Source organism: Rhinopithecus roxellana, chromosome 10 (assembly GCF_007565055.1).
Source record: "Rhinopithecus roxellana isolate Shanxi Qingling chromosome 10, ASM756505v1, whole genome shotgun sequence".
Classification (NCBI taxonomy): Eukaryota; Metazoa; Chordata; class Mammalia; order Primates; family Cercopithecidae; genus Rhinopithecus; species Rhinopithecus roxellana.
Window position 1 is genome coordinate 36731505 of NC_044558.1, and position 18895 is coordinate 36750399.

Here is an 18895-nt window from a genome sequence, read left to right on the forward strand (position 1 = left end):
AATAACCCAATCATTATTTTCAGATTCTTTCCTGGCTACTATCAATCAAGGTAAATTTTCATTGAAAAAATATAAATAGTAAATGGAGCTATTTTCTGATTTCTTTATAATATAATAGCTTAAAAACAATTAAAAATATTTAAGAAATACTGAATGGATTTATACACTGCTAATAGCAAAAATTGAAATATAAGTAATAAAGTTGCATATAATAAAATAAAAATATTTCAATAGCTTCTGTTATATCAATTCATTATATTTGATTTTTTATAGGCTTTAAGTTGATTTCAGTGGTTAATATCTGAATTTATATATGGTCTGAAAAATTATATTAATAATTACAGTTATTCCTGTTTTGATAGAGCAAAATATATCTAAATTGAAATTACTTAATGACTGTCTGAGAATTATAATGTCTCAAATATATAATTTGGCATTATTGTCAACTGAACACAAATGATCACAAATTAGCAATTACGATATTATTATTTTATGATTTATCTGAAATACAAATGTATAATATATATAATAATTTGCAATTCATTTTTATTTTTTATATGTATACTTTAAGTTCTAGGATACATGTGCAGTATGTGCAGGTTTGTTACATAGGTATACAGGTGCCATGGTGGTTTACTGCCCCCATCAACCTGTCATCTATATTAGGTATTTATCCTAATGCTATCCCTCCCCAAGCCCTCCATCCCCCAGCAGGCCCTGGTGTGTGATGTTCCCCTCCATCTGTCCACGTATTCTCACTGTTCAACTCCAACTTATGAGTGAGAACATGCAGTGTTTGGTTTTCTGTTCTTGTGTTATTTTGCTGAGACTGATGGTTTCCAACTTCATCCATGTCCCTGCAAAGTATGTGAACTCATCCTTTTTATGGTTGCATAATATTCCATGGTGGATATGTGCCACATTTTCTTTATCCAGTCTATTACTGATGGGCATTTGGGTTGGTTCCAAGTCTTTGCTATGATAAACAGTGCTGCAATAAACATGTGTGCACGTGTCTTTATAGTAGAATGATTTATAATATTTTGGGTATATGTCCAGTAATGAGATTGCTGGGTCAAATGGTATTTCTGGCTCTAGATCCTTGAGGAATTGCCACACTATCTTCTACAAGAAGCATATACTTCTGAAATTACACTCCCACCAACAGTGTAAAAGTGTTCCTGTTTCTACATATCCTCTCTAGCATCTGTTGTTTCCCGACTTTTTAATGATCTCCATTGTAACTGGCATGAGATAGTATTTCATTGTTTTGATTTGCATTTCTCTAATGAGCAGTGAAGATGAGCTTTTTTACATATGTTTGTTGGCTGCATAAATGTCTTCTTTTGAGAAGTGTCTGCTCACATCCTTCACCCACTTTTTGATGGAGTTGTTTGTTTTTCTCTTGTAAATTTGTTTAAGTTCTTTGGAGATTCTAGATATTAGCCCTTTGTCAGATGGACAGATTGCAAAAATGTTCTCCCATTCTGTAGATTGCCTGTTTACTCTGATGATAGTTTCTTTTGCTGTGCTGAAGCTCTTTAGTTTAATTAGATCCCATTCAATTTTGGCTTTTGTTGCTATTGCTTTTGGTGTTTTAGTCATGAAGTCTTTGCCCATGCCTACGTTCTGAATGGTATCCCCATCAAGCTATCATTCATTGACTTTCTTCACCGAATTAGAAAAAACTACTTTAAATTTCATATGGAACCAAAAAAGAGCCCATATAGCTGAGACAATCCTAACTAGAAAGAGGCATCATGCTACCTGACTTCAAACTATACCTGGAGGCATCACGCTGACTTCAAACTATACTAAAAGGCACGGTAATCAAAACAGTATGGTACTGGTACCAAAACAGATATATAGACCAATGGAACAGAAACAGAGGCCTTAGAAATAATGCCACACATCTACAACCATCTGATCTTTGATAAACCTGATAAAAACAAGCAATGGGGAAAGGATTCCCTATTTAATATATGGTGTTGGGGAAACTGGCTAGCCGTATGCAGAAAACTGAAACTGGACCCCTTCCTTACACTTTCTACAAAAATTAATTTAAGATGGAATAAAGACTTAAATGTAAGACCTAAAACCATAAAAACCATGGAAGTAATTTATGTTTATTTCAAATAATACAGTTATCACTGTTCCAGCAAGGAACACCAAGACATGTACAATATCGTTGAAATACAGCTGTTTTTGATATTTTGTGGACTTTCAGTGACATAAAAAACGTATCTTTCCACATGTGCTTCAATTCTGTTTTTATAAAGGTATATTTTTCATGGTAGAAAATTATATTACGTATTATGTAACAATTTCTTAGCCTCATTCATAACTTTTAGGTTAATCTTCATTTGTATTCTTGCTCAAATGTAGACAGATGTCAGGGCAGACTTGATCATCTGGAAAAGTAACATTTTGGTTAGAATTTCTTTTAATAGATTTACCCTCCTTGATCACTCTTTTTACATCAGCTAATTATGAAGATAAAACCAAAACCAAAGATATTTAGAGATTTAACCATGATTCATGTTTTGGAGATTATATTCATATACGTATATATGTATTTGAGACTGAGTCTCACTCTGTTGCCCAGACTGAAGTGCAGTGATGCGATCTTGGCTCACTGCAATTTCTGCCTCCCAGGTTCAAGCGACTCTCTTAACTCAGCCTCCTGAGTAGCTGGGAGTACAGAGACATGCCATTACGCCCAGCTGATTTTTATATGTTTAGTACAGATGGAGTTTCACCTTGTTGGCCAGGCTGGTCTCGAACCCCTAACCTCAAGTGATCCTCCCATCTGAGCCTCCTAAAGTTCTGGGATTACAGGCATTAGCCACCACACCTGACCTATGGTTCCTATTTTAATGTTTCTCTTTTACTCATTTTATCAACCCTTGTTTCAGTATTAAACTAAGATCCTACAGTGTTAGAACCTGTTCCAGTTTTTTCCCATGTGTCTACTCACTTCATCAGTAAACTAGCCCATTTTTCCAACCGAATATACGTGAATTACAAAGGAAATGCTGTATCTTATTTGAATTAGTTGATGTAAAATTTATGTAAATAATAAAAATGTTCTATGGTTATATTCCCTCACTAATTATGCTTTTCTAAAAATAATAAAATTCTGTGAAATAATAAATAGTCTTTGACAATTTGAAGAAATTTCACTTTTAAAATAAGATTTTTTCCCAAGTCAAACCAATTATTTAGAGAGTATAGACAAACAAAAGGTTTGAAGAAAAGTTTTTATATATTGACAGTAAGCATATCTTTATACATCAACACACATAGACTCTCATGGAGTAAAATATGATAGCACAGGGGATATCTACGATGATAACTTGAACTATGGCAATTATATTCTTCTGGTGAGACAAAATAATACTTTCAATAATTGACAGTAAGAACTAAAATTTTCAAAGCATGGTGCTAATATCCATCTCTGTCCCCAAATGTAAATTTAAAATACACCAATTTAAACTGAAAATATACTTTTCTACAACATTTTAAGAGAACACGGTTAAAATAAAACACATACACAATATTTCTAAAGTTTTCATCTCACTGTTACTCAAAACCTAAAATTTTGTTATTGCATCCAGAAATAAATTTTTAAATTTATGTTTCATGTTTCAGTCAATGAAACAACCACTAATCCTTTAAAAACTAAAACAAGAACATTTTTTCTCATTCAGGCATTTAATTAGAACTTCAAAAATAGATTAGTTGTAATTGAAAAAGTAATAAAATATAGTTTGGCATTTTTAAGAGGAATCTAAATTAGCATGTTTAATGAAGTTACATTATTTTTTGCTTTGTCAGTATACTTAGTCCCTTCCCAAATCACATAGTTGAAAAACAAATAATCTGTAAAAAGCAGATAATTTTTTTCTTTTAATCATTTGAAATGGTAAGGTCTATTAAAGCTGTTTTCATTTATTTATAATACCTGTATTTTAAAATAATCATTTGAGAGAACTCTTACATATACTGTTGGTGGGAATGTAAACTAATGCACATATGATAGAAAACAGTATGTAGGTTTCCCTAAAAACAAAAAATATAACTACCGTATGATCCAGCAATCCAATTACTGAGTATTATATCCAAAGGAAAGGAAATTAGTGTATCAAAGAGGTATTTGAACCCCATGCTTTCCACATCTTTATTCACAATAACAAAAATATGGCATCAACATCAAAAGATGTATGGACAAAGAAAATGTGGTATGTAGTCACAATGGGATACTGTTCAGCCATGAAAAAAGAAAATCCTTTCATTTGTGGCAGCGTGCATGATACTGGAGGACATTAGGTTAAGTGAAATAAGTCAGGCACAGAAAGATAAATAACACATGTTCTCACTCATATGTGGGAGCTAAAGGAAAATTGAGCTTATAGAGGTAGACAGTGGAATTGTGGTTATTAGCATCTGGAGAAGTAGTGGAAAGTGGGGGATAAAGAGAGTTTGGTTAATGGATACAAAGCTACACCTGGATGGGAGGAATACATTCTAATGTTCTGTAGCAGTTTAGGATAAATATGGTTAAAATAATTTAGTGTATATTTACAGAAGCTAGAAGAGAGGATTTTTAATGTTTACAACACAAATGATAATGTTCAAGGTGATAGATATGTTAAATACCCTGATTTGACCATTGCACATTGCATACATGTTTCAAAATATTGCACTGTCCCAACAATATATATAATTATATGCTCCAACTAAGAATAAAAGGAAAATAGAAAAGAAAAATAAAACCTTTGGTTTCTTTTATATTGTCATTTCTTTTCCTTTGCTCCCAGAGATGTTTCATTTTATGTGACATCAGTTTTCCTACCATTTTCTTGTCTGGGTGAAACCACTAGAGAAAAATTTAAGTTAGCATAACTGTTTGAATCTCTAGATAAATACTAAAATTAACTTGAATGATAAAATATACACATAAAACATGACCTAAATAACTTCTTGTTTAAAATAACCTCTGGCCAGTAGCTGTTAATTCAGCTGCTTCTAAATCTCATTCATTTAAAAAATATTTCAGTTATCCAGTAAGCCTTCTTCTAAGTATAGCACATATCAAGACAAACTTTATTATTAAATTCAGGGACATACATTTTATGTGAGAAGAAGGTGGGAAGACCGTAAATAAGAAAAACAAAATCACACACAAACAAGATAGTATCGGTTAGTGATATACACTGTGATAAAAATAGAAGAGTGTTGTGATACTGAACAATGGAGAGTACTTTTAAATTGATTGGCTGAGAAGGATCTGTCAAGGGCCATGGTTTCAGACAAGACATACATATAAATATTGAGAAGTCAGGGAAGAGTATTATTGGCAAAAGGAACAGCAAACACAAATGCTGCGAGCTATCTGAAAGCCCGTGTGACTAGATTGATAACAAGTGTAGAAATATTTTGGGTATTTCTGAGAGAGGAGCAGAAAGCAAACACTTTTACATTATTGCAATAATTTTGGATATTATTATAATTGTACAAAAAGTTACTAAAAGTTTTAAATGCTTGCATGATGAGTGATTCAAATATTTAGTGTGACTGATGCTTGGAGAATAGCATAAGACGGAAGCTTACACAAAGACCAGTGAAGGCTATTAATATAGTCTCGTGTAGTTATAACCATGATCCAGCCAAGTATGTTAATGAAGCAGTGGAGGACAAGTGAAAGAATCTGTGATATATTTTGGAGGTAGAGATGAAAATATTTTCTAAAGGAAAGGTTAAAAAGTATGAATATCAACAAAGATGATCGAGTTTTTTGGTTTAAGCAACAAAGTTAGTACTGGTGTCATTTACTAGGAAAGGGAAGCATAGGGAAAAGACACATGTAGAAGAGAAAATTATGAGTTCCTTCAGGATGTCTTCAATTGGACAGACCTAACAGTTATCTAAGTGGAGATGTCAAGTAAGCTATTGCAGAACAGACCTAATAGTTATCTAAGTGGAGATGTCAAGTAAGCTGTTGCAGAAATGAGTCTACATTTTGGATGAAAAGTTAAGGCTGCAGATAGACATTTGAGAGTCTCAGCATATGGATGTTATTTGTAGTCACGGAACTACATGAGATTGCTTGAGAAAGATGATATATTCAGAAAAGAGAAGTAGGCTTGATGATCGAGCCCTGATCTAAGCTCAAATGACATAAAAGGAGCATCAAGCACCAGAAACTGAGATAGAGTGAGCAATAAGCTAGAAGAAAATAGAGGGTGACAGAGAAAGCAGAACATGAAGAAATAAACTGATGTAAGAACACAAAGTGGTATTTTGTGTTAAATGTTTGCTGATACATCAGTTAAGCAGTTTATTGCAGTAGTAGAGATGCAGTGAAGAGGGAAGGGTAAATGAGAAAGTACAGGCGGTAAGGATAGACCCTTCTTTCAAAATTTATTCATTAATTTATTTATGTTTATGAAGGGGAATTGTGGAATGAGACAGTATTTGGAAAAGAATGTTATGTTGGAATAGCTAGATAGATAATAGATTAGATAAATAATAAAGAAGAGATAGATGACTGATAGATAATAAATGATAGATTAGACCGATATTTTAGACAGGTGAAACTAGAACAAGTTTGTTGATTGAAAAAAATAGACACTATTCAAGAAGGTGAAAGAAAAAAAAGCAGGAATGAAATAGTTTAGAAAATGATGGAGTAGGCGGGGTGCGGTGGCTCAAGCCTGTAATCCCAGCACTTTGGGAGGCCGAGACGGGTGGATCACGAGGTCAGGAGATCGAGACCATCCTGGCTAAAACGGTGAAGCCCCCGTCTCTACTAAAAAAATACAAAAAAACTAGCCGGGCGATGTGGCGGGCGCCTGTAGTCCCAGTTACTCGGGAGGCTGAGGCAGGAGAATGACGTAAACCTGGGAGGCGGAGCTTGCAGTGAGCTGAGATCCGGCCACTGCACTCCAGCCCAGGCTACAGAGGGAGACTCTGTCTCAAAAAAAAAAAAAAAAAAAAAAAAAAAGAAAATGATGGAGCAGACGTGTATGCATATGCATGTGGTTGTTGAAAATACTTAGAAGTGAGACTGAGAATTTAGGAGAGTCTTGATGATTCAGTGTTATTTTCTTAAATCTCAATGAAAGATTTTGGGATGCTAGAGAAGGGTACAAAAAGGGGATAGATTAATCAATGTACAGACTAGTTTTTTGTTGTTGTTGTTGTTGTTTTTGAGATGGAGTCTCGCTCTGTCACCCAGGCTGGAGTGCAGTGGCAGTATCTCAGCCCACTGCAACCTCCACCTCCTGGGATTAAGTGATTCTCCTGTCTCAGCCTCCCAAGTAGCTGGGACTACAGATGTGAGCCACCATGCCCAGCTAATTTTTGTATTTTTAGTAGAGACAAGATTTCATCATGTTGGCCAGGCTGGTCTTAAACTCCTGACCTCAGGTGATCCACTCGCCTCAGCATCTCAAAGTTCTGGGATTATAGGTGTCAGTCACCACCCGGCTGTACAGACCAGTTTTGAGAGAAAAAGCTGGATGATGGAATAAATCATGGATGACCTGGGAAGACAGGACATAGGCAGCAACTCAGGAAAACGAAGCGTAATGGAAGTAGTACTGAATATTTCTTGGACACGACTTCTCAGACTATCTGTGGTGAAAGATTATTTTCCCTGTCTGCAATCATAGAAGGATAATTGTGAAAAAAATGGATTTCTAAAAAACTATCACGTACTTGTATATTACAGCAATGGCATTTTCTAGAAATGTTTGTAAATACTCCAATTTCTGTAGTAACTCTTTGTGGATCACTAACAAAAATTTTCTAGTGGACATCAGTTTGAGAAACGCCTTCAGTGAGACAGTCTTAAACAAGTGTAATTAAGAAAAGTGTTCTATTTTCTTTTAGTGTGAATCCCATAATAATAAAACTTAGACAAACTACAGCACAGTTATTCAGTTAGAAATTCTGTATATTTTTTGTAAATAATATACACACACCCAGGGCTAGTATGTTATATAACAATAACATTTAAACAGAAAAGGACAAGACACTCACTTTAAACACACCTGTGGCATCACTGAAGAAAAAATGAAAACGTTTAATGAAAGCTAAGGCTGTCAGAAAATGTAAAGCAAAAAGTAATTGGCACTAATGACAATGCAGATAAATCTGGATTTTAAAAAATTACTTAGGCTTTATGTCATTCTGATTATGTTAATGTTATCTTTCATTATACTTGTTAGATCTAACACCTGTCTCAGTACATGTGGAGTCCAAAAGCTGAATGATATTCCTCAGTCATGAATACTATTATACTTACCATAGCTCTACATTTAGACAAATGTTTCATATTGTGGAGAATAACTGGTAATGGAATGGTAGGGTTCTAAAGAGAAGCCAGTAGTATTTAGGAGGATTCATAGGTACTGATGAGAATGTATGCTTGATAGAACTAGTACATTGACTAAAACTAGTAGGCTATGAAACATTTAAAAACCTAATAGGAACAAAGCCTACTGAGAATTTAATGCATTTTCCTCCATGGACTATTCTGTATTTATTCAGAATTACATACAGCAAATCAAGTGAGAAAAAAAAAAAAAGATTTCAGTAGGGAAAACATTCAAAAGCCTAAGATCTATTAAAGATTAGAAACTGGCTTGGAGCTTTACATGGTACCATATCCTCCATCTATAAAACTAGGAATGTGACTTCCAATTTCTTTAAAAGTAACAGCCATTAATGTTTGCTACTATGTGCCAATAAAATACCAAAAAAGACAAACTCTCTCTCCTTTCACTTGATATTTTTAAGTCTAGGTCATGCTGAGGTTGAATAAGAAAATAATTCTAAATTGGGTGAGTTTATCTTTCAATATTAGCTTGGGCAAGACCTTATTGATTTATTATTTAATACTTAAGGACTGAAATATTTGTTAAGATATGCAAATGTATAGAAAAACTTTGGGCTAGATTTGAGATTTTATGCTTTTATGAGAAAGGGTGATGTTACCAAGCAGGTTTAAAGGCCAGTGTTGCTAATTAATATTTATTTCTAAAGACACCCTACTCAGTCTGCTTCATTCTGACTTGTATATTGACAGACCATATATTGCTTGTTTGAGAATTTCTGAGACTGCTAGCTATTAACTAAATCCATTTTCTTCTTCTCTGGCACTCAGATGGCCTCATTTCTCATTCATAGTTAGATATAGCTATAGAACTGAGTGCCCACCAATGGCACATGCGCCATAATGACGTGTGCCATTATGGTCCAGATCTGGTCCATTAAAACCACTTATACAGTCTATTGTTTGTTCTTTCTCCTTATGACAGGTGCACACAGAGAATAAGAAATATCCATGCATTGGTAGAGATATAATAAATCGGAGCCTGGGTCACTGAATGAGTTCATGAATAAAAAATCATCTGCCTCCCGTACATTTAACAACCATTGTTTTGGGAGCAATACATATATATATATATACACACACACACACACATATATATGTATAAGTGTCTATTGTGTTAAGCCATTTGGTCCTATTTCTATTGCATTTAGTCTATACTAAGCAATATGTATTTACAGTAATAGACATAAGGACAAAAAGATAACATGGAACAATTTTTCTACATTACACATTATAAGTAAATGTATTAGTATCTGGAAGACACACAAGAAGCATATACTTCTGAAATTATGTAATGCAAAACCCAAAATAACAAATTTAGAATGCTGTTCACATTCTTAATGAATTTCAAGGCATTTGTTCTTATAAATGAGAAAAACAAAACATAAGGAATAAATCAGAAGAGATTAAAAGGTAATAACATAAGTCAAAAATGAATAAAAAAAGACTGCATTTCAAGGAAGGAAAATAAAGTTTGATGCTACAGAAAATTGAATCAGTAACCTCAAAAACGAATGTGAGAATCTCTCCTAGAATGTGGAGAATAAAGGGGAATGATTTTGAAATGTTGAAAAAAAAGAGTGACAAATGTCAAGGTTACATAATGTAGTGAAAGGTACCAATAATTTCTGTATCAGAAGCAAATGACTAAAAGATAGTAAAGATTTCAAGTGACAGAAAGCTGATAATGATTTCATAGTTTACTCAGGAATATCAATAAAGTGATTTATTATGACAAAATTTTAAACTGAAAAGATAAGAAAAACATAACTTAAGCCATCAGAAATGGAAAATAAGAAAGACAAATAAACAAATTAATGGATACTACTGAAGAAAGGTCAGTGGTTGTGATATTACTGCACAAACAAAATGCCGGAATTAACAATGTACAGTTTTCAGAATATTGAGTGAAAAAAAAATTGTGACCACCAAATGTCAAGCCTTGCTGAGTTGTCACTTGTTTGAACTCAACAAAAGATAAAAATCTTCTCATGTCTGTAATGTTAAGAAGTCTTTCTCATTCCTTTCTTTCCAAAATTTAAGATATGTATCTAATGAAAGGAGATTGAAAATAGAGAAAACAATGTAAAGAACAATTACAGTGTAAGTGAATAAATGAAGTACTAAAAAAAGATAAATGGCAAAAAGATTATAGTCATTTTTGTTAATCTGTCAAAAAAGATGGCAGATGGTAAAAATATCAAATAATGAAAAATTTTCTGTATTTAAAATGACAGAGCATTAAGAAAAATATTTAACTGGATTGAATAGAGCAAAACAAAAGTGGGCTAATTTTTTTTTTTTTGTTGATATAGGTAAGTCAAAATTAGTATTTTCTTAATTTTATCAACTAGAAAAATAACTTTAAAAAACTATTAAAAATCCCTTTGGAAAAGATTCAAGCAAATAAGAACAAAACCAAAAAAATTTAAAAAAACAATTGAGACATATGACAAGCTTACAAATAAATGCAACACAACTTCTATTGATTAAAACATTAAATTTTAAGGAGTTATACTTATTAAAATAAAACAAAGTGACAAAAAGTAAAGTATAACTACACGATGTATGAAATAGTCATACCTGAAATTAAGTGACATTAAAAAGTTAAAAATAGGTACATATATGGTAAACAAAGCAAATGGGTGACATTTTATAGTATAATATATATTTTTCCTTGAAGGGCTTAATATATGATATTAGTAATAGCTGCATTTTGTGAGTTTTTATACTGTACCAATGACTATTCTATAACTTTATGTTTATTAACTCATATATAGTTCTAAATTATTCTTGGTACAATATAACCCTCTAGACCCACTGTACGTCAGACCTGAGCTAAAACTTCATTAATTACATAACCTCCACAAATCCCTGTTTTAACTGGGGGACCATAATGACATTTTTGGGTCTCCTGGAATCAATGTCAGCTCAGAGCCAGTGTCCGGTAGTCCCCGAAATGCCTAATCATTTCCCTTTGCCCAATGTACACTTACCTTGGTAAAAGGCCGGAGGTATTCTTGCGGAAGGATAGGAAAAATAGTCACTGCATAAATTGTCAGTAATATAGTGGGGTCCTTCATCAAGGGGATCCATCCTCCCCTTCATTCAGGGGGTTTTGTGTCTGTAAACTGGCTCAAGTCTCAAAATTGAGGGGCCACGATTCTCTGTTTTTATAATTTAAATTAGTCTTTTCTCCATTCGACCTAGAAGCTTTCTGCTTGTATACATCAAGTAGGAATGCAGTAGGTTTCCAATCAATTTCATTTCTCAGAACACTGTGATTAATTAGCCAATGCCAGTGGTCTACATGAGTCAACCTATGCTGATTGCTGCTTTGCCTCTGCTGTTCGTTATGGTACCTACGTCCACCTTGCCTTTGACCATTGAGTGTGGCCAATTGGGACCTACTACCTTGGGATCCAGTTATTCCCATTGTATTTAAATTTTGTATTTAAATTAAAAATGTAGTCAAGTGACTGCATTTCCCACTGTTAGATCTGTCATACAGAGAAGAGCAATTACAAGCCTCTTCAAAACTGCAGGTGCTGCCTTCACAAATCTATTTCACAAAGCATTGGTCAAGGGTATATCTTCTGGACCCTCCCAGCTGGGATAAGTAGGTCTAAACTGACTAATCCATTCCACCATCCCAATCTCCCTAAGCCTTTGCACCCCTTCCTCTACGTTAAACCAAGAGATCAGGCATTTCCATCTTGCTCATTTTGGACCATCTCTTAATCCATATTTCAGTTAACCAACCAAATAAACTATTAGAACTTTTTTTTCTTTTATTCTTTTTCTTTTATTTTTTTGAGGAGGAGTTTCACTCTTGTTGCCCAGGCTGGAGTGCAACGGCATGATCTCAGCGCACCGCAACCTCTGCCTCCAAGGTTCAAGTGATTCTCCTGCCTCAGCCTCCCAAGTAGCTTGGATTACAGTCAAGCATGCACCACCATGCCCAGCTAATTTTGTTTTGTTGTTGTTGTTGTTGTTTTTAGTAGAGATGGGGTTTCTCCGGGTTGGTCAGGTTGGTCTTGAACTCCCAACCTCAGGTGATCCGCCTGCCTCGGCCTCCCAAAGTACTGGGATTACAGGTGTAAGCCACTGCGCCTGGCCTAGAACATTTTTAACTCCCCTAGCTACAACATTAAAAGCAGAGTCCCTACTTAGTAGGCCCAAATCAATAAATCCAGCCTGATCCGCCTCTATGCTCCTTCCACCATTATCCCATACCCTTAATATCCATTCCCATGCCTGTTTTCCAGATTTCTGTTCATATAAATTAGAGAACTCAAATAGTTCTTTTTGAGTGTACCACACCTCCTCATGGGTCACACTCTCAACCTCACCTCAGGGATCCTGCCAGGACTTTAGGCCTAGAAGTAAAGTTATAGATCTAGAAGCCAACAGGGGTGTTGGGGATGGCTCCTGAAGAGAATCAACATTATTTGGCCTGGCAACTGCCTCGGGGGAGGCCATCACTATTGTCTTAGGAAGCACAGGGTTTATCTCCTCAGACAAATGTGGAAAGGCTGATGGCAGCATTGGTAGGGGAGGGAAAGTTACCACTACTGGGGATGAGGAAGCTGTTCCTTCTGTCAAAAAACGTTCATCAGAGTTTACAAGCTCAGTGTTCCCAACTTCATCAGGGTCCTCTCACACATCCCTATTCCAAGTTTCAGGGTCCTATTCTTTTCTAATCAATGCCCTCACTTTAACAGGAGACATCTGGCAAGGCTGTGCATGCCCTTTTCATTGCAGGTTAGCCACTCACATGATAAGACCTTGGGTCTGTTTTTCCACACGTTTAGCTCTTTCTCTACAGGAGATAGGACTCTCACTCAGGGCAATCTTAGCAGATTTGAGGCTCAGTATCTGCTTTTGAAGCTAAGAGACAGAATCCCTGAGTTCATCATTTTCTTTCATTACTTTGCTCCCTGAACTTAGGAGCAATCAACCAGCTTCTTTATGTTCCTTGGTTCTCCATATATGGTCAAAGGTATTATGTATAGTGTCACTCAACCCCTTGCCTCTCATGAGTGGTGAATCAGGAGTGTCAAATGCATTTATTTTGCATAACTCTTTAAACAGTTCATGCCAAGGACTACTGGTGTTCTCCATAGAAGTAGAATCCTTAGAAGTAGAATCCTTAGAAGTAGAATCCTTAGCATTTTGGGGTCTAATCATATGAAGCAGCCAACTCTAGAAACCCCAAAACCAACAAAAGAACCCCATTCTTAATATTCTGTTCCTCTAGAACCACTCCTGGTACCAAAACCTGTATTAGTAAGGGTTCTCTAAAGAGACTAACCTAATAGGATCTCTGTGTGTGTGTGTGTGTGTGTGTGTGTGTGTGTGTGTGTGTGTGTGTGTGTATGTGTGTATATATATAGATATATAGATATATGGAAGCTAATTAGGTATTGACTTACAAGATCACAGGTCTCACAATAGGTTGTCTGCAAACTTGAGGAGCAAGTAGAGCCAGTCTGAGTCTCAGAACTGAACTTGGAGTGTGATGTTCCAAGAGGGCATGAAGTGCCCAGCACAGGAGAAAGGTGCCGGCTGACGGACTAGGCCAGCCTCTCCTTTTCACGTTTTTCTGCCTGCTTTATATTCACTGGCAGCTGATTAGATGGTGCCCACCCAATTAAGGTTGGGTGTGCCTTTCCCAGTTCAGTGACTCAAATGTTAATCTTCTTTAGCAACACCCTCGCAGACACACCTAGGGTTAATACTTTGTATCCTTCAATCCAGTCAAATTGACACTTAGTATTAACCATCACAAGCACCCATGTCACTTCTTGAATGCTTTGCTGCTTAGACATTTCTTATGCAAGATACCCTAAATCATTCTTCTGAAGTTCAAAGTTACACAGATGTCTAGGGCAGGGGCAATATGGCACCAGTGTCTCTGCTAAAGCATAACAAGAGTGACTTTTGCCCCAGTTTCCAATGAGTTTCTCATCTTCATTGCAGACCACCTCAGCCTGGACTTCATTGTCCATATCATTATCAGCATTGCGGTCAAAACCATTCAACAAATCTCTAGGAAGTTTCAAACTTTTCCACATCTTCCTGTCTTCTTCTGATTCCTCCAATCTGTTCCAACCTCTGCATGTTAACCAGTTCCAAAGTCACTTCCACATTTTCAGGTATCTTTATAACAGTAACAGTCTCTAGTGGCACCAATTTACTGTGTTAGTCCATTCTCACACTGCTGTAAAGATACTACTCCAGAGTGGAGAAAGGGGAAAAGGGCCCCTCATAAAACCATCAGATCTTGTGAGAACTCCCTCACCATTATGAGAACAACATGGGGAAACTACTCCCATGATACAATCACCTCCCACCAGGTCTCTTCCGAGACATGTAGGGATTATGGGGATTACAATTCTAAATGACATTTGGGTAGGGACCCACCCAAACCATATTAGTCACTAATATATTGAAATCAACCATACTACTTCCTAGAAAATCTCTATTCCTGGTTAATTTTAACTGTCAGTTTATTTTCCTTCTAGTTGAGCTAGAACATGACAGGAGAAAACTTATAATCTTGTTGACTGGTTTCACATTAAATTTATGACCATGAATCTCAGTGGCTTTTTCTACATTTTTACTACTTTATTGCTACAACTCTTCAAGATTACCATTTCACAATTCCAGCTCTCCCTCCAGTCATCCAATTTTACCCTATTATCAGTTTGCATACTGTTTTTTTTTTATTTTATTTTACTTATTTTATTTATTTTACTGAAGATTTAGAAGCCATGATGAAGTAAATGCCAAATCTCCCAAATATACCAACATACCAAGTCTACCAATCAATCTAAATTTATACTCACATATTCTGCTTTTATTGTTATTAAAGTAGAATAGCTATTCTTGCTCCTCTCTAAGTAAACCACCAAATTTTACGTGTATAATGGAATCTCATCTCTTCTAATAAAAAAAAAAAAAAACTTGTTTCTAGAATTATCTTCTCTGTTTGCATTAATGCATTTTTCCTTTTCTTGGATCACTTTCAAGAACATAGAGACATGTATTACATATTTTTTTAATATTTAAAAAAAGATTTTGACCTCCTTTTTAATCCCTTCTCTGCTCCTCTTTTCAATAAAATTTCTCTTCCACCCACTGAAACAATTCTAGACAACATCAGTAAGAAATTTAATTTTACCAAAACAAATGATTAGTTCAGTCATCAACTCTCCCAACCAGCTAAGTTCTTAATTTGATTTTGCATATGTGCTCATTTTCTCCTATTCTCATGAAACAATTTTTTAAGTTTATCTTCAGGGCCATCATGATCTTAGCCTTACTATTAAATTAACATCCTTCCTCAGTCTCTTTCATTGTCTCCTCTTTATTTGCTTATGTTCTAAATATTAAGAGTACCACAGGGCTTAGTCAAATATCTTGTTTTCACTCCCTAGATGATCTAATCAAGTCCTGTGCTTTTAATATGTCTAAAAATAGATGAGTACCAAATTTGCATTTCTATTCTAAACATTTTGAATGAACTTGAAAGCCAGATATGTAAATTCCTGTTTGATGTCTCCACTCAGGTGCCTGATAGGCATCTGAAATTTAATGTGTTCAAAACACTTTCTTATCAAATGCAAACATTTCTGAATTTTACCCATTTCTATAAATGAAGTCACTGGCTAGCCCATTGCTCAAAAAACTAGGAGTTATTTTTAATTCTCTAACTTTCCTTAGGCCAGCAAGCAAGTTATAGCATGATCTTCTTATGATGATAAACAGTGGTGGAAAAGAAGAAGTGAAAATCTGTGATGCTTCTTTAAAGCCAGGCAACACTCCGTTACTTCTGCCAACATACCATTAACCAAAAGCAGTTCAAATGACAAGACTACAGTCAAAGAGTAAAACTTTGAGCCAAAAATTTTATCACACAATATGTCAATCATTGGTAAAACTCTATCTAAGTTATTATTGGAGTTCTAAGAAATAACAAATGATGCTTTTTTAGTAGAGGTTTTTAAGTGTGTAAAACATTTTCACATGCATTATATAGTTATTGATAAAATTTGGATGTGTGTATCCGCCAAAATCTGAATTGAATTGTAATCCCCAATGTTGGAGATGGGGAGTGGTGGGAGGTGATTGGATCATGGATGTGTTTTTCTCATTAATGGTTTAGCTTCATCCCCTTCAGTACTGTTCTTGCAATGGTGAGTGAGTTCTCAGGTCATTTAAAAGTCTGTGTTGCCTTCTGCCTCACCCTTTTGTTCCTGCTTTCACTATGTGATATGCCTGCTCCTCCTTCACCTTCTGTGATGATTGTAAATTTCCTGAGGTCTCTCCAGAAGCTGAGCAGATGCCAGAGTCATACTTCCTATACAGCCTGTGGAACCATGAGCCAATTAAACCTTTTTTAAAAAATAAGTTACCCAGTCTCAAGTATTTCTTTATAGCAATGCAAGAACAACTAATATGGTTTGGCTCTGTGTCCCCACCCAAATCTCATCTTGAATTGTAATCCCCGTGTGTTGAGAGAGTGACCTTGTGGGAAGTGATTGGATCATGGGAGATGTTTCCTGCATGCTGTTCTTGTGATAGTGAGGGAGTTCTCCTGAGATATGATGGTTTAAAACTGGCACCTCTCCCTACACTCTCTCTCTTTCCTGCCAACATGTAAGATGTGCCTTGTTTCTCCTTCACCTTTCATCATGATTGTAACTTTCTTCACACCTCCCCAGTCATTCAAAACTGTGAGTAAATTAAAGATAATTTTGTAATAGATTACCCAGTCTCAGGTAGTATCTTTATAGCAGTGTCAAAAGGAACTAATACAGAGAACTGGTACCAGTAGGGTGGGGTACTGGTATAAAGATAACTAAAACTGTGGAAGCAACTTTGGAACTGGATAACAGGCAGAGGCTGGAGCAGTTTCGAGTGCTCAGAAGACAGGAAGATGTGGGAAAGTTTGGAGCTTCCTAGAGACTTGTTGAATGGGTTTGGCCAAAATACTGATAGTAATATGGACAATGAAGTCCAGGCTGTGGTGGTCTCAAATGAAGATGATGAACTTATTGAGAACTGGAGCAAAGACTATTCTTGCTATGCTTTAGCAAAGAGGCTGGCAGCACTTTGCTCCTACTATAGAGAGCAATGGAACTTTGAATTTTAGAGAGATGGTTTAGGGTATGTGGTAGGAGAAATTTCTAAGCAGCAAAGCATTCAAGAGGTGACTTGGATTTTTCTGAAAGTTTACAGTCACATATGTTCACAAAGAGATGATTTGAAATTAGAAGTTATGTTTAAAAGGGAAGCAGAGCATAAAAGTTTGCAAAATTTGCAGCCTGATCATGCAGTAGAAAAGAAAAACCCGTTTTCTGGGGAAAAAATATCTAAGCCTGCTGCAGCAATTTACATTAGTAATGAGGAACTGAATGTTAATTGCCCAGACAATGGTAAAAATGTCTCCAGGACATGTCAGAGATCTTCGTGGTAGCCCCTCCTATCACAGGCCTTGAGGTCTAGAAGGGAAAAAATGGTTTTGTGAGACAAGGTGCAACTCAGGCCATGGCTTCAGAGTGTGAAACCCCCAAGCCTTGGCAGCTTTCACATGGTGTTGGCCCTGTGGGTGTGCAGAAGACAAAAGTTGAGCTTTGGGAACGTCCACCTAGCTTTCAGAGGACATATGGAAATATTGGATATCCAAGCAGAAGTCAGCTATAGGGATGGAGTCCTCATGGAGAAACTCTACTGGGGCAAGGGGGTAAATGTGGGGTTGGAGCCCTAACACAGGGTCCTCACTGAGGCCCTGCCTAGTGGAGCTATGAGAAGAGGGCCACTGTCCTCCAGATCCCAGAATGGTAGATCCACCAACGACTTGCACCATGTACCTGGGAAAGTCACAGGTACCCAGTGTCAGCTCATGAAAGGAGCTATATGGACTGTACCCTGCAAAACCACAGGGGAAGAGCTGCTCAAGGTCTTGGGAGCCAACACCTTGCATCATTGTGCCCTGGATGTCAGACATTCAGTCAAAGGAGATCATTTTGGAGCTTAAGATTTAATTACTGCTCTGCTGGATTTCAGACTTGCATGGGGCCTGTAGCCTCTTTATTTTGGCCAATTTCTCACATTTGGATCAGGAACATTTAGGGAATGCATGTATCCCCACTGTATTTTTGAAGTAACTAATTCATTTTTTATTTTATAGACTCTGAGATGGAAGGGACTTGCCTTGTCTTAGATGAGACTTTGGACTTGGATTTTTAAGTAAATTCTGGAATGAGTTAAGACTTTGGGGGATTGCTGGTAAAGGCATGATTGTGTTTTGAAATGTGAGAAGAACATGTGATTTGGGAGGGGCCAGGGGCTGGATGACATGGTTTTGCTTTGTGTTCCCATCCAAATTTCATGTTAAATTGTTATCCTACTGTGTTGAAGGAGGGGCCTGGTGGGAGTTGAGTAAATCATGGGGGAAAACTTTCCCCTTGATGTTTTTGGGATAGT